The 22,243-nt window shown below is 43.1% G+C and overlaps 1 long non-coding RNA gene across 2 annotated transcripts in view; it reads left to right on the forward strand.

Moving 5' to 3' along the window:
* LOC139759683 (uncharacterized) overlaps nucleotides 1-22,243 on the forward strand; it is a 78,940-nt gene that overhangs the window by 23,002 nt on the left and 33,695 nt on the right. The window contains exon 3 of one of the 2 annotated variants that reach the window (XR_011715129.1): nucleotides 17,200-19,226. The exons of the other annotated variant lie outside the window; for it this stretch is intronic. This is a non-coding gene — a long non-coding RNA (uncharacterized lncRNA). Of the gene's footprint in view, nucleotides 1-17,199; nucleotides 19,227-22,243 lie in introns of those variants that run through there. 2 annotated transcript variants of the gene reach the window in all.

The raw sequence follows: 22,243 nt of genomic DNA on the forward strand, positions 1-22,243 counted from the left end.
CAGCCTAAAAAGTTCGAAGATTACAGGAACCTGGTTTTAAGCTGTACGACAATAATGAAAACTTTAAAAAAGTGTGTTCGATTGAGGCTAACGGTAAATAGGAGAAGGGCAGACCTTGCTAAATTGGAAAGGGCTATTTTTAACCATAATGGAATCGAAGTATGTCTCAAATATCGGTTGTGATAATACTGGGGAAAATGGAAGATATAAAGGCTTTCTTAGATGTCTTTTTTTGTGGTCATAGTTGACGATGAAAGACCGAAAGGCTTTCTCGATTGTGTTCTTAGTGGACGATGAAAGACCGAAAGGCTTAAATGTCGGTTGTGATCATAAGAGAATCGTGGCTGCTTTGGGAGGTCTTCCTAGACCGTTGTCTTGGGATGTATTAAGGCACGAGAGAATGTGTGGCTGCCGATGATGGCACTAAAAAGAGATCGATACGGTTGATATCTCTTCGTTTGAGATCGATTCGTGAGCTCTCTCTCTTCTTGAAGTCAATGTTGACTCTGTCTTAGCTCTTGAGATCGATGAGGTCACCGTCTCTCTCTCTCTCTCTCTCTCTCTCTCTCTCTCTCTCTCTTCCCTTGAGATCAATACGTTCACCATACCTTTCCTTGATCATTATAATCACCATCACTTCCCATGAGGTCAGTTCGGTCACTATCATTTTTCTTGATCAATATAGCGAACATCACGTCCCTTGATCAATACGTTCATCTGTCTCTGCCCTTGAGATCACTATGGTGGAACATCCCTTTTCTTACGGTCACTCCGCTGTGATCCCGAGCATTGGACGTGGCCTACTTCCTAAGTGCTGCAGGACCTTTTTGGGTTGGGAAGGCATATATATATATATATATATATATATATATATATATATATATATATATACATATATGACGAAAACTGGTAGAGAACAACAGATATAAAGTGACCAATGTTCATTGTCTGTGAATAAAAAGAATAAAGAAATATTGGCGTGGAAAAAGCTATACACAACAATAAAGGAATAGGATACGTCAAAAATATAGAGGAAGCTTACACGAAATGGAAGGAAAAATACGCTGAAAGAGGAAGAGCAGGAGCAGCTCACGGCAAAAGCGAAATTCGAGTATAAAGATCGGAGGAATAACCCGGAACTCCAGTGGGTTTCTGGAGGTTGGAAGAGCTAGTGTCAGAGTGACTGTGAGGTTCCCAGAAGTGTGTAGTTGACGTGAAACTGATGAAGAGGAACGGCCGCGTCGAACGGTCTACCAGAATTAACTTACAAAGTCTAAATAAAAGAAGTTTAGAGAGCTTTTGGGATAAGCATTTACCAGTCTCGTAAATGTGGATGTGAGCTTTAATTCATAGAGCAGTTAAACTTCTTTAGCAGACTTTAACCTGTTGATGAAGCTTGGGAGTAAGATGGTCTGGTCTGCAACCTGACATTAACCCACCCGTCCTGCTCAAGGGGACATAATCCTCTACTTGAGGCGTTCGCACCGTTGTATCAAGGATCGTACGGTTTTCCTTAAGAGACGTAGTATGCCGCTCATGGCGATCGTACCGTCGTGTTCAAGGATCGTATTCTGGTGTTCAAGGATTGCACCATCCTCAAGAATCTGTGTCCAGGGATCGTACCGTCGTGTTCAAGGATCGTACCGTGGTGTTCAAGGATCGTACCGTGGTGTTCAAGGATCGTACCGTGGTGTTCAAGGATCGTACCGTGGTGTTCAAGGATCGTACCGTGGTGTCCAAGGATCGTACCGTGGTGTCCAAGGATCGTACCGTCGTTTGCAAGGATCGTACCGTCTTGCTCGAGGGGATTCAGAAATGGACAGTTGCGTAGGCATGAGACTAAACCGTGACGTCATCCGTATAGGCGTGTGGGAGGAGGGGATGTGGGTGTGGTGAGGCAGAGTAAAATTAAAGGGACATGTTGAGACCTCGAGGCGGTGTGGGACCTTCATAGGTGCGGAGAACAGTGGTCTCTCGTGTCTTAAGCACAGTAATACGGGTGATGGGAATGATGATTGTCTTGATTTAAAGTACATTAATGCGGGTGCCAAGAACTGAGGTGCCTTGTGTGTTAGATACAGGAGAGAGAGAGAGAGAGAGAGAGAGAGAGAGGCCGACCGCTGGGGATGGCGTGGCAAAAGGAAGTGAAAGAGGAGGGGGAATGAAGCAGGGAGGAGGCGAACAAATTTGGTGGCTGACAGAGTCTCCATCTTCATTTTGTGCAAGACGCGTCAGCAGCACCTATAGTGCGAGGGCAGCGGCCCCCAGGACTTCGATGTCGGTGTCATGAAATCGCTCTGGATGCGGCGGATCCCTTAATGGTTTCCTGAAGATGTATAGTGATGGCACGCCAGAGCAGGAGGAAACCCCGCGAAAATTGGCAACAATTACGTTGAAATAGAAGAATTTCTGTGTCTCCGAAACAAGTGTGCGGATTTGATAACTCCATCTTATAAAAAAGAATTATATAACGTACAGTTACCAGTACCACTGGGAAATTATGCAGGCAACAGAAGGGCGATTTAGAAAACCGCATGGGATGACCCGGTTGCTAACCTCTGAGGGAATAGCAAGAGATTTTCGTAAGGACGCGGGGGAAAAGAATGGGAAAATTCATCGATTTCGGTGTAGGAAAGTCGACGAAGGTCGAGGGGGAAAAAATAAAAAGGTTTACGAAATAGACGATATTTCTTTGTTTAATGAATTGTGAAGAGAAAAAAAAATAAATTCTGGGATAAAGCCGTATTTTATCTTTGAATTGTCGGGAGTAATTGATTGGGGACAGAGCGAAGACAGAGGTAGCCATCATTGTCCATAAGTTCGACGACACATGGGAAGCAGTATGGCTGTATGGCTCATCTTGGGCCCCGTGTCCTTTAGCCTCAGGATATCCCCTTCGTTTTCCTGTGTATGGGAAGAAGCGACCTTGATGACACCACAGCGAACGCAATTTACTGGTCGTAAAGGCAATTTCTGGAACTTGAAAACATGAAAAAAATGTTTGTCGAAAAAAAGACTAGAAAAATAAATCCCTTGATTATTTTCCCCTTGTTCGAACTCTGTTTTTTTTTTGCTTTTAGTGAGATTTCCATTCCCAAACAAACAAAATACTGCATCGTGCTCGTATGGTAATTACCAAACCATAAATATAAAGTGGAATAGACAGATATAGATGTAAACATAAGGTTCAAAACTTTGAAATAAACATAAGGTTCAAAACTTTAAGATAAAGATAAGGTTCAAAACTTCAAAATGTGGCGGATGTTCCTCTATTTGCCTCTCTGCCGTTTTGCAAGCAGCTGACCGGGAACAGATGCCATTTGTTTATTGACACATACATTCAAGGAACAGTTCTTCGGTAATCTTCAGCGATGTCTGCTCGCTTGAAAGCTAATAGCATACTTTGCTGGTTCTAAGCCGCTATGGCGGACGGCGAGCAGGCTTGACCAAACGCGTGGTGTTGACACACACACACGCTGGTAAATAAACGTGCGTCAGTTTTACGCTGCTGCCTGACGGTAGATAAAGCTGATATAGGTATTTTTGCGAGGGGGGGCAGATGTTATTACACGCCGACACGTCCTGATCCTAGGAGATCTCTGGCAACAAATTGGATTTTCTTTTAATTTGAAAAAGATCTCTAAGTTTACACACACACACACATACACATCCAAGGTTATACCAGGTGTGTGTGTGTGTGTGTGTGTGTGTGTGGTCCTCAGTTGGAGCAGAGTACCCTCTCCTCGAAGGATTTTTTGTGTAAAAGTCTATCCTTTCCCTGCTACTAAACGCAGTGCAGCCCTGAGTTTGCAGGAGCCTCTGGGTTATGGGATGGTAGCTCCAGGACTCATTTGGAAAATGGTTCTTGGGGGCTATACAAGGTCTAGAGACATGATCCTTTGAGTGCATGACTCTATATCCTGTAATACACAAATGGTAATCACTCGCGCGCACATGAACACACGTACAGAAATACACACACACACACACACACGCAGGCAGACGAACCCACACTCGGGCACCCCGACGCGCGCACACCTTCCTCCGAAATAGGCGTATTTGCCAGCCATAAGGCACTTGGATTTAACTATGCAAGCAATCATGATTCCGGTTCTCTGAAACGAGAAGTAAAACCTCTGAAGATGAGAATTTCATGTTCTCTTCACCGGAGGAAGAAGGAAAAATGCGTTGAAATGAAAGCTCCATCATTACAACCTTTCCATCCACAAGTGAAAAATGATGAATGCACGAGTTATCGTGTTTCATAGAGAGAGAATTTTTGAATTTCTATCCATGGAAATCGAAACTGATCCTTTACCAATTTTATTGAGAGAGAGAGAGAGAGAGAGAGATGATTAACAAGTCGATTAGCTCAGTAATGCGTTAGTGAGACAGTGGTTGCTGGTTCCGTAGACTTGGTCTAATGTTAGCCATCAGTCGGTCATGTGCATGTATCCCCTCCAGCTTTGCCTGTCCTCGTACGCTAAGGTTAACGTTATTGCTTAACGAAATATATATATATATATATATATATATATATATATATATATATATATATATATATATATATATATATATTATACACACATACGCACGTATATATAGCACTTGTGTTACGTGCTGGGGGCGACATACCTTATATCTATGGTGATTCAGTTAGTTACATTAATCTCCCGTGGGTAATTACATCTAGTCATGCGGGGAATTTCATGCATATTAAAAACATTATCTGTGAAATGTAATTCGTGTCGTTGCATGGTGGAGTGGCATAGGAGTGGAGAGGATATGACCCGCTCTCTCTCCACCCCGTCTGTTCACCGAGGATAATGTAACTGGATCAAAATTTCAGCACAAGGGATGAGTGTTGTGGCTCTCCCTCCTCACAGAGGGACGATCATCCCTCTCCCTGGTGTCGTCTGAACGACCTTAATTGGAATGATAGAGTTCCGGGTGTTGGCCCCAGCCTCATCACTGGCGTAGATAAGTAGAAAGAACAACCCACAGAGAACGACTTTGCTCTTACCCAGAGCAGTTCGATCGATAGGATCTGCTTATAGCTACCACAGAAATGAGAGATTTCTTAGTGAGAGTGAGTTACGCCTTACTGCCGGTCAGTGTCAGAACAACCTCTTAGGCTCAATAGATGCCCAGTTTAAAGCCTTGTTATCCGAGGCCAATCAAAGGGACAACATTGTGGGGAACCTCGACGAAAATCGGCTTCGTGAGTGTGTGCGTGTGTTTGGGCCACGAAGAATAGACGACTTGAGCGAAAAAGATTTTGAATCATATCGCGGTAAAGTAATATCAGTGAATCCCAATTAACGTGCCCCAATTAAGACGAGTCGAATTACGGTAATGTTAATGAATCCCAATTAGGATTTTGAATCGAATTACGGTATCTAGTAAGTCTTAAAAGATAGGATTGGGAATCGGTGTTCAAGTTATTATAAAGCAAAAGATAATTAAGGTCTGTGATCACTTAGAATTCCCACTTGCAATGATTCTTTAACGATGTTGTCTTTAAGGCGATGAACTGATTAGGATTTTGCAATGTCAGGATTCACGATATTGCCTGAGATGTTGTCAAGCTTGGACGAGACGGGTCATCAAACACAGGTAAGATGAAATCATTGAAGAACTTCCGGGAGACAACACTAGAATTGTGAGTGGGTTTAAACACAAGAAATGTTTGGTGTAGAGAGACCTAAACGAGGGATACGCGCGCGCGCGCAATTTCTCTTTCTGACAGTCTCGTAGAAAAGCAAGTGATTGTATATACTCTCTCTCTCTCCCGAAGCAGAATCTCGTTGTAGGTGCTCGAGAATTCGTAGGTACTTGTCTAGATTTTTTTTTCCTTTCCGTTCTCTCTCATTTTTTTTCTGATCACAACTTGTATTCTCTTTTATTCTAACTCCTCACCTCTTTCCCCTCACCACCTCCCGCTCTCCTTCCTCCCGTCGTCACCTTCCCCGCACTCCTTCCTCCCCTCACCACCTACCTTCACATCTGCCTCGTACGCCCTCCCTCGACCTGTCTGTTCCCTGTCCACCTTCCTCGCCCACAGGCTACGTAATATACAGTAACCTCCGGGGACCATCTCGTCCACGACAGACTCCAGCGAAGACGCAGCCGATGAGGGGCGCTCGGTAGGAGGGAAGCAGAGGAGGGAGCTACATGGGAGGGAAGGGGTTTAGATAGGGGGATAGAGGGAGGGTAGTTGGGAGGGAGTTGAGGAGAGATAATCTAGCCTCTCGTCTTGAGGTGGGTTGTGTCCTTGTTAAGACCTGAGGCATGCTGGGTAATGACACCAGTGGGAGGGAGGGATGATGAAGAGTCGGGTGGTGGTGTTGGGGAAACTGTGTTGGTGTTGGGGAGGCTCTGGTGGCTGTGGAGGGGTTGGATGTGGGGGGCCTCCCACACCACTAGACGGATGACTAATGAGAGTTGCAAGGGAGGAGATATACGATGGAATTTGCAGAGAAAAAGGATTAATAATGTAAGGTTTACACAAAGAAGGGTAGATAAGATCTACACAGAGGAAGGGTTGATGATTTAAGGAGTACACAGAGAAGGGTAGATAACGGCATCTACACAAAGGGGTTGATGGTTTTGAGTTTACACAGAGGAGGGTAGATAATTTGCCAAATTTTCACAAGTTGAAAAAAAGATTGTAATGTTTACATAGAAAAGGATAGATAACTAGCGTTTACACACAAAAAATAGCATGGTTGACATAGACACGGATAGATATAGTATTTACGTAGAAAAATCGGTAAGGTTACAAAGAAAAGGGTAAATACCTTAAAATTTACACAGAAAACGTTTTGTAATAAGTTTGAAAAAAGGGGGTACATGCCTTCATATCTACACCTTCCTTGGGTAATATTTTGTTTTCAGCGATACTTTGGTTCATCTTTCCTTTCACTATGTTGCTGTAAGAATATGAATTCCACCCTGAAATATTTCGCCGATAAATCATAATGCAAATGAAAGAATACTTAGCACTAAAAAGAAAAAAGGTCTACAGTAAACGAGTCAAAGGTTTTCAGAAGAGAAGTTCACGATATCACAAATTACGATCTCCGTTACGCTTCCGTCCCTCGTAGAATATTTTGCTTATATCTGGCATACGTGGCGTTGGTATACGAGGCGTTGGCATACGTGGTGTGTCTGTATCATTAGGCACAGCAAGGGGGGGAGGGGGGAGCAGAGCATTCTTTGTGTTGGGTCAGAGGCCTCGCATCATATGGAGAGGTAGATATGTCAAGGCCCAATGTTACACAGATAGGCGTCTCGGGGCCCTATATTGCGTAGGGGAGCATGTCGAATTCCTGGATCCCCCGAGGAGATGTTTTGACATTTCCCATCACATGGGAAGATGAGTCCGAGTTCCACATCACATGGGGAAGTGTATCATAGCCTTGCATCACATAGGGAAATGCGTCAACGTCTCGCATCACCTGATGAGATGCTTTGGGGCCCTACATCACATAAGGAGGCGTTTGTGTTCCACATATAGGGAGATATGTCGGGCCGCATATAGTGGGGGGAGATTTCAGGGGCTCAACGTCACGTACGATGTTTCCAGGTCCTACATCACATGAGGTGTGTCAGTCCCACATCACATACATGTTGGAGTTTCTCAGTACATGGGACGGTATGTCTCGGCCTCGTATCATATGGAAGAGGTGGATGAAGCTCCTGCATCACATGAGAGGATATGTATCTGAATCTCACGTCTTGTGGGCAAGATTTGCATCGGCCCCAGGCGAGAAGTATTTCGAGGGGACTCATCACATAAAGATGTTATGTCGGAATCTTGCATCACAGCTCCGTCACTGTGAGATCTCCCAGCCCATTGTGGCTCCTGCTGGACCCTTTCTTTGCTGCTGCTGTTGTATAGGAGTCTGTCTGGGCACGAAAATCACATCAAAGAGACGAGTCAGAATATTCTCAGAATTCATTACGGTGTCATTGTTGACTCGGACGTATAATCATCAGAATTCTGCCAACTGTGTTGTTTGCGCCGGTCATCCTGTTACTGCGTCTTATTTATCTTTATTTACTCCTTTATTGTATCGCCATCACCTAGCTCTACATTATCACTATGGGTCTCCAGATTGTCGTCATATCTATATCCAGTCCTTCATTATATATGTATCTTATCATCCATCCCTTTCCATAGCCCCTCATCATATATTTCTCTTCGTTATCGCTCATAATACAACCTTTATTTTCGTCATCATCCCAGCCCTTTCGTCATACAGCATGAGGATGGTGCCTCCTTTTCGTCTCTCTCTCTCTCTCTCTCTCTCTCTCTCTCTCTCTCTCTCGTCGTTGCCCTTCTCCTCCTCCTCCTTCCCTCGCCTGTTCCTTTACCCACTCCTCCTCCCTCTGTCCCCCACTCCACTCTCCCCTCAGCGGCCAAACCACCCATTTACTCCACGATGCCCCCCACCACCACCACCTTCCCTCCTCCTCCTCCTCGTGCATCAGGTGTGATTATAGCCGAGATAAAGGCTTGCCTTATAGTGGGTCCATATATTATAACTAGAGTAGGAGAGAGAGAGAGAGAGAGAGAGAGAGAGAGAGAGAGAGAGAGAGAGAGAGAGAGAGAGAGAGAGAGAATAGGAAGGAAGGAAGGAAGGAAGGGAAATAATAGGAAGACAAAGGAGAGTTACAGGGAGGAAGCCAAGCCAATTTCACTGAAAATGGAAGACAATTTGACTATCATTTCGTACTATTAAACAGGAAATTAATCCATATAATAAAAAAAAATGCTCGCTATACTTTTTGCGATGAAAACGCCCTCCGACGTTTATTGTCAGCTTCATTCCTCCTGTGTTGGGTATTTCTAATTCCTGCCTATGTCTTATGGTCCGTTGAAAACTACACTTGCTACAAAGAGATTCCGGAGGGGACGCACAGATGTCCTTTGAACTTGTGCGCCGCGACCAGCCGCCCGGCAAATGTTTCCTTGATGACTGCCAGGAATGTTGTGAGTTTGTGCATACCTTTGTTCCTGGTCTGTGTGTCCGTTTGTCTCAAACCCTCAGTCTGGAATGATGATTGTATCGATATATAGTAATGATAATATATAGTATTAGTAGTAGTAATGATTATGAAAATATTGTCAAGGCTAATGTAGCCAACGGGGTAAAATTTAGAGGATGTAGATATAACTTTAACACAGGATATATGAAAAGGTGGAAAAGGGGGAGTTTAAAAAGTTCCCGCTACAAATTAGGGTGTAGTTTAATATGAAATCTAATTAGGGTTGAGGTTATTATATACGTTCTTCTACTAATTGCTAATGATATTCATGTTGGTTGGGCTGGAACGGAGCTGTTTGTGCATAGGTCTCTACGAGAATGGTCAGGAGCGATGCAGTTGTGGTGCCGTACTGCAACTCGGGGACGATGGATATCAAGTGGTAAGAGATGACGGTGGTGGAGTTGATGCATTACAGTAGCTTTTTCCCCCAGACGGTTGGAAGAGGTCCGGGAGACGGTTGAAGAGAGTCATGATGGTCAGTATTCATGTTTCTACACATTTAGCTGTTGTGTTGTGGATAAGGAGAATGTTGAGCAGAGTGGCCATACGTGAGTTGGGGAAGGAATCTGTTTGATTCTCTGCTGGTCTTTGTCACTAAACACAACAAAGCAAATAACAAAGTCTAGTAGCAACTATTAGGTAGGTAGAGGCACTGTGAGGTATTTCCGTATGGCCCTTTGTACATCTGCACATGTACAAACATCAGCATAGGTAGATTGCACCCGACGCGGACAACGTTAAGTGTATTCTTAAAACCCTACGCCACATCGGCGAGGCTTCATGCATAAAATCAGCAGACAACAGAAGACTGATGACTTGCTTCAGAGCTGAAGCGGCGAGGGATTTGTTGGTGCTTGAAATGTTTGAGCGATCTGATCCACGAAATTTACACGTGTGTGGGGGGAACTTCGGTGATAAAGCTGTGAAAAGGGCGGTGAATAAGAGATTTTAAGAAGGCTCTGAGAGAGAGAGAGAGAGAGAGAGAGAGAGAGAGAGAGAGAGAGAGAGAGAGAGAGAGAGAGAGAGAGAGAGAGAGAGAGAGAGAGATTTTCACGAATGCCAGTAAAAAGAAATATGCTCGTATGTACTTGAATTTATTTTTGGTTACATGTGTGTGACAGTTCCTTCAGGGGTGTATACATTATTGCTCTGTTAATAAGCTCTCCCACAGTAAGATATAACAGGAGCACTATATCAAAGCATGGAGATCTCGTACTTGATTCTTTCAGTGTTGGATGACTACTATAATTCTGATCAAAGAATCGGTCGCTTCCTTGTCGCCCTTAGCTCACTAGTATGTCAGGTTTGTGGAACCAACAGCTTACAGTATGAAGACGATGTCAGACGAATTGATTATATATCTATTTTCGATCGAGTATCTTTATGCATGGCTTGCCATAAGAGTAATACTGACTACGTTTGTAGAAGGGTGATCATGGGCAAGATTTTACAAACATCCTGGTGTCCAGGAATGCTTATGATAGTCTTAAAGAGGAGTTAAGGTATCATAAATCTTGACTTGGTTCCTTTATCAGTGATAGAACTTAGATTTCTCCTTTCACAACGAGCTAACTTGGATTTCTCCTCATGGTCTGACCAAGCATATCGACCCATCCTATTTGCAAGACCACTCAGGCTGGGGCACAGGCCTCTACTGTGATGAGGAATCGCGTGGTCCCGTATGTTGTTGTTCTCAGTCTCTTTCTCAACGTGTCACGTTGGTTCCATGATTCTTAGTGGCTCATTCATACATCACCAAAGGTAGAGATCCTTGTGAAGTGGAGAATCCGTCTGGCTGCGTAGCTCCGATGCTTGCCTCTTCCTTTGTTCCTAGATCTAGGAATTTCTGGTCAGTGTTCCCCAGTGGAAAGCTGGTATAAAGGACCAAAGTTGGCTCGGGAGTGTATCCCTTAATATACAGCCTTCTTAGGTGCTGTTTTGCATAACATTTACATTGCGACTGAAGTTATCAGTAATGGCCACGAGTGCTTGTTTTATCAGTGAAATCTTGTACTAACTTTCTTCACAGATGCAACAGCCGGCCAAAAGCTGCGCATCGTTCCAAGTGGGCTGCTGCATATAGAAATAGTTTTCGTTTTTCGAAATAGCGATCATGAGACGACGGGTGTTCAGCTGGAGGGTGGGTATCAAGAATATAGGCTTAAGGGGAGAGCAATATTCCACGGAACTGTAATAGAGAGAGAGAGAGTTTTACAACTAGATGAAGTTCCTTAATAGTGCAATTTAGTAGATTAAGTTTGATAACGCCTTTTAAGAAAAATTTTGGTCAAGTTGGTAGATGTTTCACGGTACGAAATGTTTCGAAATGTATGAAAGAACTTCGGTCTAAACTCGGGAGGTTTGTTCGCTCAGTCAAGATGAAGAGTCGAATCCTTGTCTACTTATCCCCAGACTAAGACGTTGGTTCTGAGAGAGGGAACGTGAACACGATATGGAAAGTAAAGATTTTCATCTCGCCAGGGGTGCATAGAATGTGTTTAAAATGTAAGAGATTCACCGACTCGTTTTATAACCTATACCCAAAGCGCTCTTGTGCCAAAAGCACTTTTTTTTTTTTTTTTCTTGAAGATGCTCGAAGGTTCAAGTTATCATATCAAACCTTAACTGTTGCTTGTGTTCTACTATTCTCTCGGTCAGCGGGAGATATATAGAGTGGGAATCCGTGCTGCAAGTGATTTTCAACGCAGCAAAACCCTGAGGTCCTGGTCCGAGACAGCCAGTCTTTGACCTAGAAGACACCTATGTTCAACCCTGAACCGTCCCGTCCATCTTGCATGACCTTGTACCGAACATCATCTGTCCATCTTGGACAACACAGTCTGCGAGCAATATGAGACAGGGAATGTTACCTGCCTTCCTCCCCCCCCTAACTCGCGTGTGGCTTCTTCACCAGAGCTGCTGTGGGCAATATACCCCATAAACCTAGATGGCTCCACAGGCGCACGTAACTCATTCCTTCCATTGGCACTGGGACGTCCAGTGTTCCAGCAACCGATCGATGAGGCCAGCGGGATGTACGGGGATCTCAGCGTCACTTGTGACCATGCTCAAACTGATGCACCAACCCCAAAAAGAAAGATTGGATTACGTCACGGGGGTCATAGACTGTACGTGTTCCCACAACACGATGCGTAAAAACTAAAGCATTAGTGTTGCGTATGGGAAACGTATAAACGTGCTTTTCAACTGCGTTTTTCATTGACTGACTGACCGCTCATAACGCAAATTCCCTTGAAAATAATGACACGTACGCGTTGAACATCATCTTACATCTGCAGAAGGTTAGAAGAATCTTTTTGATGCCAAAACTTTGTAATCTACTTGATTTTCGTTAAAGAATAAATGCACGATGGTCATTTAGTGAAATGTCTCCCTTTACGTTTGCAGGAAGAATTAGACCTGCATGGCTGAAAATCTGTACATGTGCATGACTGACCTATGGTGGGAATGTGATACATGCAGCACTCGTGACAATACTTTATATATATATTCCTATAAGTCCACGGGGAAAATTAAACACGATAAGTTCCCAAGTGCACTTTCATCTAATAATCACATCATCATGGGAGACACAAGAGAGAAATATAACATTCAGTTGATATACATCGAAGAGACGAAGCTAGAACGCCATTTGGTAAACAATTGGACAGTGTTTAATCCCGTCTTTTTTAAGACTATAATTCAGCCAGTCCTCGTTAGTTATAATTTAGTCATCGTTTGTGTGCGAATGAAGGTTTGCTGTACCCATTGTCAAGAGAGAATCTTGATGCGTTGTAACTTCTACGAAGTCTTCTGAATATTTTGCCTTTACACGATGATTAATATTTGCCTCGTATCATTCCTTCTGTATGTATAAACATTTTTGCTGTTTATATTTCCTCGGCTGTCCGTTCGTGTCAAGCTTACTCAAGCAGGCTGGAGCATCTTTCAAACAAAGATCCACCATTCCCTGCTAGTTGAAGTTTATCGTTTCTTAATGATGTATATATTCCTGCTTGGAACTTTGTCTTGGTAAAGCCGCCTTTTTTTTTTTTTTTTTCCAAATTTTTACGGTCTTAACTTTTCTCTCTTATCTGTTAACACTTAATGGTCGGCAAAGGGATCCAATCTTCCAAACTTCTGATTTAATCAGATGCTCACATTAACTTTGTTTTATAGTCAGGCAAGTCATTAACTTTGTTTTATAGTCAGCCAAGTCTGTCTTCCCCTCTTTGGATCTTTGATTCATTCGCCTAATTCCTTTTGTATCTTATTTGACCACTTTGATGTAGTTTCTCATTAGCGCCTCTTAGTAATGTATTGGGTAACTATTGGGCTAACTCCAATTCTTGCCGAGAATCTTTAATTTGATGTCTTGGTGAAATTTAAAGTCTGTGACACATATATAGTTACATTTGTGTCATTACACGCTGTGGTGTGCATAGAAAGCGTCTGAAGACTTGACAAGTGTATGACAAAGACTGTGGCGACTTGGGCGATATGGGACTTAACTCTACATAGTCTTTATTGACACCATCTGATGAGGGGAAAATATATCTGTGAGCTTAGGTCGAAAATACCCATCGCGGCAGAAACACGCCTGAGACCCGTGTCAATAGCCCCTGTTGTGGCTACCAGGCCCCCGGAGGACATGCAATTACCAGCTGATGTGGCAAACAGCTCGCTGTCCGTTGAGAGGGTGTAGAGACCAGCTGGTCGACTTGAGTGAGGCTTGTGTGTGTTTTGATGTACACATGGGATGTAGAGGGGAATCATCACCCACGGAGAGGCTGCTGGGTACAAAGGAGAGGAAAAATTATATGGAAACCTTTTCACGCGTTGAGGGAAGAATAAATGTAAATTTACTTTGCATAAAACGTCCTTAGCAACGGGGTCGATAAGGACGTATAAATGTGTTAGTGAGCAGCTATGGATCATGGGATGATGGTTTACTACACTGATGATATGGCAGGAAGCGAAGAATGAGGATGCACGATGAATAGTGATGCATGAAGAGTGCTGATGTAGAAAATGGGGAAAGATGCTGAGAATGGGTAGGAAGAAACTTCATGCAGTATATTTTCCTCGCTATGTAAAGAAGGGATGAGATGAAACATGTAAACGAGAAAGAGAGGGAGAATAAGAGTCTTTACATTCGTAGAGGAAGAAAGTAGAGTAAATTGACAAAGAATAAGGAAAAAGAAACTTTATTAACACACTGATACGAAGAAACTAATAGCACGATAAATGGAAAATGAAAATAGAAATAAAAACGGAAAAAAAATATGAACAATTTTAGAAGTAAATATTTAAGGGACGTGAGGGACAAAAAGGTAGTTAGATTGGAATCGGTGCATAAGGGAAGAGGATCCAAGATCTTGGTGACTTCGGTCCAGATCAATGAAGAGAGAACAGTTAGAAGACAGTTTCGTCCGGATTACATTATCTCTGAAGATTACATTATCACTGAAGATTAGAGGCCTCAGAGCGTCTGCAGATTGTTCAAGGCTGTATCATTTGTGAATCGAATTTCGTGGATAGAGATATGTAGCTCTGGTAGGACACTAGCACATGTTTATTCCATGCAAACCCTTGCTGAACAAGTAAAAGAGAGAGAGAGAGAGAGTGGGTGGGTTGGGGGAATCGCGTAAAGTAATTATATTAACATACATCAATACCATTACCATGAAACGCGAAAAAACAGGCGGGCGAGGCTGTTGGAGAGGGTGGGATGGGATTGGGTGGATGGTGAATTACTTTAGTTACAGCCAATCTATTTTGGGGATAATGAGCGGGTGTGTTTGTTTGGTTGATGTGTCGAGTTAATACAGAAAGTTGGTTTTATGGCCAGGCAAACACGTAAGCAGCCTTTGATTTACGGGACACGGCGGCTCGCCATAATAAGTTATAATTATTCAAACACAGGACCCACTCCATCCCCCGCCACTTTGTTGGGCCTCCCTTGCAGCTTCAATGCTGCGCGCCACGCAGGAGCAGGGAAGTGTGTGCGTTTTTTCTTTTTTACCAAATGGTCCTCGACGAGACTGACTGTAGAGACAATAACACATTCCGCCGAGATGAATTTCTCTCTCTCTCTCTCCATAAGGGTCTTGGTATTAACCCAGGTTCTGTCTTCGTAGTCGCCCCCATTGTCCGTCGTCCATGTCTCAAAGACTTCTGCTAACTCGTTTGCATCAGTGTAATAATGCTGGGTTCATATAGCACAACACTTGGGTCACTGATTACACGCATCGTGTCTCTGTCGACGCCACTGGCGACAAGAGCCTCGGCTACTAGTCATATACAAACCTGGGACACTAAACCTTATGTGATGTAGTACAGAGATGTCCACGGGTAATGTATGATGGTCTAGCGATCACTTGTAATCTTCAGCAACCCCCATCACGTCATCTGTCTCCCATACATACGACCACATCTTTCACTCCATCGAATCTGAAGATTTTGTTGTGCCGTCCCTTGGCGGGTTCTCTGATTACATATTCCACTCTGTAGGAATACATGATAACTTCTGGTATGTATCTTACTACCATTTTCTTTTTTTTTTTTTGCGTGTTTCTACTTTTCACATACTCTCTGGTTTCTCTCTAAGTATGTGTTTCTCTCTAGCTGTCCGCCTCTCTCTCTGTCTCTCTTTCCAAAACCCATCCGGCAGCTCCCACTCACTCGCTCTTCCCAGCCCCAATACAGGGACTGAATAACTGCTCCTGAGCCCCTAATAACAAGTGGGGGACCTTCCAAAGGATCACCATGGAAACCAGAATTACGATGCGTTGCAGTAACTAAGTTAATTTCATTTTATTCAGCCTCGTGTACAGCCGATACATTATTACATACGAAGTTATAACTCTTATTCATCATGACATTCGCAGTTGGAGTCTTGATATACATTATCGCATCTGATATTGTAAGTATCATATATTATTGCAATGTATATTGTTAAGTCAGATACATTATTAAATCGGAAATTGTGTAAGTCTGATGTTTTATCATACTCTGATGCGTTCCTCCATGCTAAATCGTAAGTCATACTCGTGTATCACACTCGAACCTCTGAGGAAATGTGAAGGTTTCTGGCAGTATATCATGGCAAACAAGAGAGTTCCAAGTCGGGCAGGAGTTTGCGAGGGAAGTTTACAATGACGCGCAAACCTTCCATTTCATCTTCCTCACGACTGATTAACGTTGTCTGGGGAAGCCACCACAACATCAGCTGAACCACTTGAGACTACGACCACCATCTTCCCATGAGGATCTCTGGCTGGCAGGCTCCTTATCCTTAAACCCAAGGATGTTCTTAGACCCAAGTTTTCGAATCGGTTGAGTTTCGGGAGTTCGCGTCTAGTGGGAGGGGAAAAAGGTCGAGGCGAGATGAAGAGAGTGAGGCGGAAGGGAAGGAGAAAAGGGGAAAGAAATAGGGGGGGGGGGGGGGAAACGAGACAGTGTCTGGGAAAGGGGAAGTGGATATGGTAGTATCTTTTGGTGTTTGTATGGGAAAGGCATGCAAGCAGAGGCCATCTGCTTGCATTGTTGCAAATGGTCGTGTTAAAGAATTCGGTTATTAGTGTTGATATTTTTGTGTTTACATCAACACAATAAAAGTTCTCCCATTATTTCGTATCTCGACATCGGCATAATCTGCATGTTTATGCTCTTACGAAACTTCCCTGCATGGCATGATTGATGTAGGGGTCTTCCTTGCCATGATATCTCGGAGATCGTGATGGATTTACCATCAGTCTTCCCAGAATATCCCAAGAATGTGATGGATTTACCATCAGTCTTCCCAGAATATCCCAAGAATGTGATGGATTTACCATCAGTCTTACCGTAGCAAAAAATATTCGAAAACCCTTACTGTCTGAATGGTATTGAATGATCTCAAGACAGTGAAAATCCCAGGCCAAGTATAAAGATTCGTGAGTTATCTATTTTTTTTTTATTTCCCCCAAATGAACATCCGCACATCTCGTTTTCCTTCTAAAGATCTCCTAATTTCCTTCCTCTCGTCCCATCCTCGTTATTCCAGTCATCCCGGAATGATGAACCTCCCAAACTGGAAACTCTGTATAATAGAAGTTTTGATGATCGTTTTTTTTTTTTTTTTTTTTTTTTTCCTTCATGAAGCTTTCGCAATATTTTTGTGAAGTTGGATGCGTCGTCGAGTGTCCAGGGGACGACAGAACGACTTCTTCGACCCTCCTGTTGGATGTCAGCCGCACATACTACCGCTACAGCTTCTGTGGGAAGATGCCTCACATAGCACGACCACATCCTTTCTATTAGAATAACCTCGCATAGCACGATTCTACTCTCGAGTGGGACGACAGCTACACAGATACTACAGCCTCTCTAGGGGAGCGACAGCTTCAGAGTACGACCGCAGCCTCTCTGGTTGGACGACAGCTGCATGCATTCCCACCCAGACATTCTACGGAAACGACAGCCTCATTTAGTACGACGACAGCCTCCTGTGGGAAGACGACGTCTGCAGCCCCCACTCCAGCGGGACGAGAGCCTGATACGTTACAACCACAGTCACTAGGGTGAGACGACAGGGAGTCTGTCTAGTCTGTGTACGATCACACCTTGAGTGAGGACACAGCTCCTTACTCTTCAACCAGGGCGTCCACAAGCACCATGAGCACGAATGCTCATAAATTACTAACAGAAGCAGAGTCTTGCATCCTTGACTGTGGACGACCACAGGCATCTCTCACGAGTTGAACGAAAATCTCGGGAGAATACGATCCACAGGAACATGAGCAATGGGCTTTGTATCCCCAGGAAGGACGCATAATCTTGAATAAGGGTACTCTGTCCCTTGGGTGTATAGAATTGATCCTCAGGTCCAATAAGAGGACCCCTCTCATTAAGGTGATTTTATCCCGTTAAGTACAGTAATATCTTCTGTTCACGAGTAACATTAAGAAAAGTTTTTTTTCGTGACAACCCTTCGAATACTGTTACCTACCTTCTGGAATGTGTTAATAAAACCTCTTCAGTATACAGGAGAGACTCTGCGTCCTGATTACGATGACTTTAAAGAGTCGTGACTTGTTAAAGGGAGGTCATCAGGTCATGAGAACGGTGGCATAAGATCTTGAAGGACGATAACTTAAACCCTTGAAAGTAGAGGTTCTAATGCTAATCAGACTGACGTATTTCATCACGGGGACATAGTCCCATGTGATATGGAGGTTTTGAACCTAGTTAAATATACGTCTTCGTAAGAGCTAAAAGGATTAACAGCATTCATCTCTGATGAGGCCAAGTTTACTGTGTACCTGAATCGGTCTTCCGAATGAAGATTATCGACCCTTGAACACAATGGAACGATCCTTGAGCACGGTAGTACGACCCTTGAGCACGAAGGTGCCATCTTGGGAATGTCTTTACGACCTTGAGCACGATGGTACGACAAAGGGTAAGTTGATCTTGTCAGACTACAAAGTAGTGGGTCTGATACATAGTTGATGAACTACAGCCCGAGTGGATGTGTTGAGGATAGGGCACATTAAAAGAAGAGCTTGAGAGGATAATTATCTAGTCGGAAATACTCTGTAGGACTTTTATATGTACGTGTGTGTGTGTTTCGTTTTTCTGTCTGTAAGAGAGCAGTTAAGAAGACCAACTGTCTGTCTGTAGGTAAATATTAAGAAATGTATCAGTTTCAGAATAAGGAAATATTGAACAAGTTGTTCACTAGGCATTATAATTATTGAAATAGCTTATGCTTCTCAAGTTTTGGTCGCCGCACATAATGCATGACAAAGAGCTCATAAAAAATGTCCAGAGAAGAACAACAATGATACCAAAATTAAGTAGGGAAGTCAAGTTACAGGGAAAGGCTACAGGTCTTAGATATGAAGCTTAATCCTTGAAGTAGAGAAAAGACAGTAAAGACCTGATCTCATCTTTAAAGTTTTTAAAAGTGTTGACGCAGACACCGAACAGTTTTTTCAAGAAATGTAGGAATAGAGGGACCAGAGTACGCGACATGAAATTAACCAGGAAACTAGTATAAAAAAGATGTATCAAAGTTTCTTGTAGTCGTTTCTATACTTGTCTCGAGCGTTTTTTATTGTGGCTTAAAGATATCGATCATGAACACGATCATCGCACTACTAAAGTGTCGTGGTAAACAAATCTTCATAGTTTTTGTTAATGCACCTACACCCGCGAAGGAGTTATGCTTGTATATGTAGAAATGCAGCCGGCAGCCGTATCTGCTTCTCCATGTGTAGACCCTGTGTTTCATTCCCTTTTTAACCGCCAGTAAACGCAAGTATATTCGGCCATAATTTCATCAGATGTTTAACTCTGACCCTTCCGTGAGGACGAAGCACATTCCTCCCTCCGAAAGGCCTGTAATCTTACCCACCCACCACCCCTCAAAAAAAATAAGGCTCCCTCTCACATACTCAGCCCCCGACATCATTCCTCTCACAACCTCAGCCTGTCAAGCACTCTCATCTCCCGAGCCATTGTCACTTTTGTCAACACTGGCTAGAGAGCCTAGGTTGGCGTATCGAGGCGGGTTCGGTAACCAACCTTTAACTCCCTCCACGGACCCTCCTTCTCTCCCTCCCCCTTTCTGGCCCTTCACTCTTTGACAGGATCTAAAACTATGTACTTAGGTTCGTAACGAGCCATCACTGCTGATGAGCCCGGCTTGACTGCCAATTCCCAGCCTTATGGCAAGACTTACGAGCGACCGATGTTGCGTTGGAGACAAAGTATTCATATTGGACGGCTCAGACATGACCCAAGCTTTGTTAAAGGTGATCCCGTTGTATATCCATACTCAGCTTGCATGACATTTTTTTTTTTTTTTTCATATAGTTCTTTATTACCAAAATGTTTTCTTACTCCTTATAAAGCTGGAAATTTATTGATTCCTGAAGGTTAATGATGTTTACTTATGGTCTCACTAACGTAATTATATAATTATTTTTTCCATTGTCTCGGTTAGTGTGTGCGTGTATTTCCTTGATCCTGCACAATCAGATCAACATGAGGTCGTGTCATTTTCTCCCAAGATTCGTTCACTATTACGTGTCTTGCGAATCACGGATGTTGATCTTTTATGGCTCCCATAAAACCTGGGTCAGGGGAGAGCCCCCCTCCCCCCCTTTAGGTGTGTGTGTGTGTGTGTATTTGCGCGCGCGCGAAATCTCCTTTCCATCGTCTCGTTTCCAGGATGATCTTCAGCGGAAATTGGAGAGATTTGGACGTGTCGATTGACGTAGGGGAATAGCCTCAGGTACATAGTCTATACAGATTTGTCAGTGAATCGCATCCTGAACACCTTAGTCAATGTGATGAATGATGGATTAACTCGTAGTTATTTCGACCTGTTGCAAGATCGTGTAAACAATTATTTTATTACTCTGTAGTAATTAACATTATTATTTATCATTCCCTGTTCACTCTGTAAGAAATGATACGTGGGATTATAATCTACAGATTTAGTGAAACCTACTTGTAAAATCATTCCTTTTTTTTCCAAGAAGATTTCGATTCAAAAGAGCATTAAACGATGTTCTTGTAGTAGTAGTAATACATACGTAGAAACAAGTTCTTTAGATACTGATGACAATAGTTATTGAGGTAGTAACTGTTGTAACTTTCCCAGATAGTTTGTATTTCATACAAGCAGGTACGCAGTTATTCATTGTAAACTGATGTTTATCAACATTGATGACCAAAATATGAATTTACCGACCTGATGATCTTATGTGGGCCTGAGGGCTGCGGTTTCTAAGAGGTTGGTCGAACGTGCCAACCCAACTACCCAGGCCTTTGGGGGTTGAAGACGCCCAATCCCCCGAAGACTACGTGAGGTTAACTCTGGATTTCATTTTATGCTGACAGATGTCACAGGTTGTGTGATTGCGTGATCGTCATTATCGTAATGTGGCGGTGTAATGATTGTGTCGAGGATAGTCAAAGAGTTCCACTGGGTTCGAGTTGCTGATCCTGGGGCCAAAGAGGTCTTTAAGTAGGTGATACTTACCGCAAGTATTTAGATTCAGTAGAATTTCACGGCGACCGTAAAATGGGTCACTTAGAATCGGTCTTGACTAGAGGAAAATTTGATAAAAAGTTATATGAAATGCTAAACACCCAACCACCAGTTGTAACACAAGATGCGACATGCAAGGATGCAAATCATTCCTTTCCATAGTAAAGAGTAGGTACCTATCGTGCTAAAATATGGTTTAAATATGATAATTTAACGAGGTTTAATTCCATAGGTACAGGTTTTAACTTTCTTTCCCGTGCATGTAACACCTCAGGAAGCTGGCAATCGGGGATGAGCGGGGAAAAAGAGAAGCCATATTGACGTTACTTCCATAAATAGTGTGTGTGTGGGGGGGGGGTGGGCAAAAACGTCCTCCCCTTCCCCTCGTTGCCGGTTCGAGTGTCTGAACTGGGCGAATGCTGTACTTGCGAGAAATGCAGTGTGTGGTGTGCTACACAGAGTTTCCGTGTAGTCAGGATATACTAGACGTGAGGTGACTTTTGTCATATTATAACGCGACAGTGCTGTTGGCAAGTATGGTTGCTGATTCATCTAGAGAAGATATGTAACGTATAGAATATAACGTTTATACTGTAATTACAAATGTTTCTGCCTGGAAACAAGTAACTAAACGTTTAAAACATAAAATCGTTAAGATAGAAAATTCTATTCTCAAATTCAAGAGAGGAAAAATAAACAACGAAAAACAAGACACTTATGATAGATGATGCATTATTCAAGAAAAGACACACACACACTCGAGAGGAACTTCAAAACGAACGCAGTAGAGTTATCAAACACACTTGTGTGGTCACTCTGGACTAAACTGGCGTCCAATAATAGATACGGACTGGAAAATATCTTGACGTGAAACTCATTATCTCTCAGGCTCCAGTTTCCTTTATATAGAAGAACTGCCAATCAACCCATTAATGGGCTTGAACACGCAGTCAATTGCTTTTCAAAAAAAAAGTGTATATGAAATGCACTCTATGATGGAGGCGTTTTGTAATGCTTTTAGTAGACTTCCCAGTGGGTCAAAATGTATATATGAACCCTCTGGTAAAACTTTGTAAGACTCGAGAACTAACTCTGTGACTTAGAACTGGGATTTGAAATTTGATTTAGAATGAGGCATGAAAC

This window comes from Panulirus ornatus, chromosome 33 (assembly GCF_036320965.1).
Source record: "Panulirus ornatus isolate Po-2019 chromosome 33, ASM3632096v1, whole genome shotgun sequence".
In the NCBI taxonomy this organism is placed as follows: Eukaryota; Metazoa; Arthropoda; class Malacostraca; order Decapoda; family Palinuridae; genus Panulirus; species Panulirus ornatus.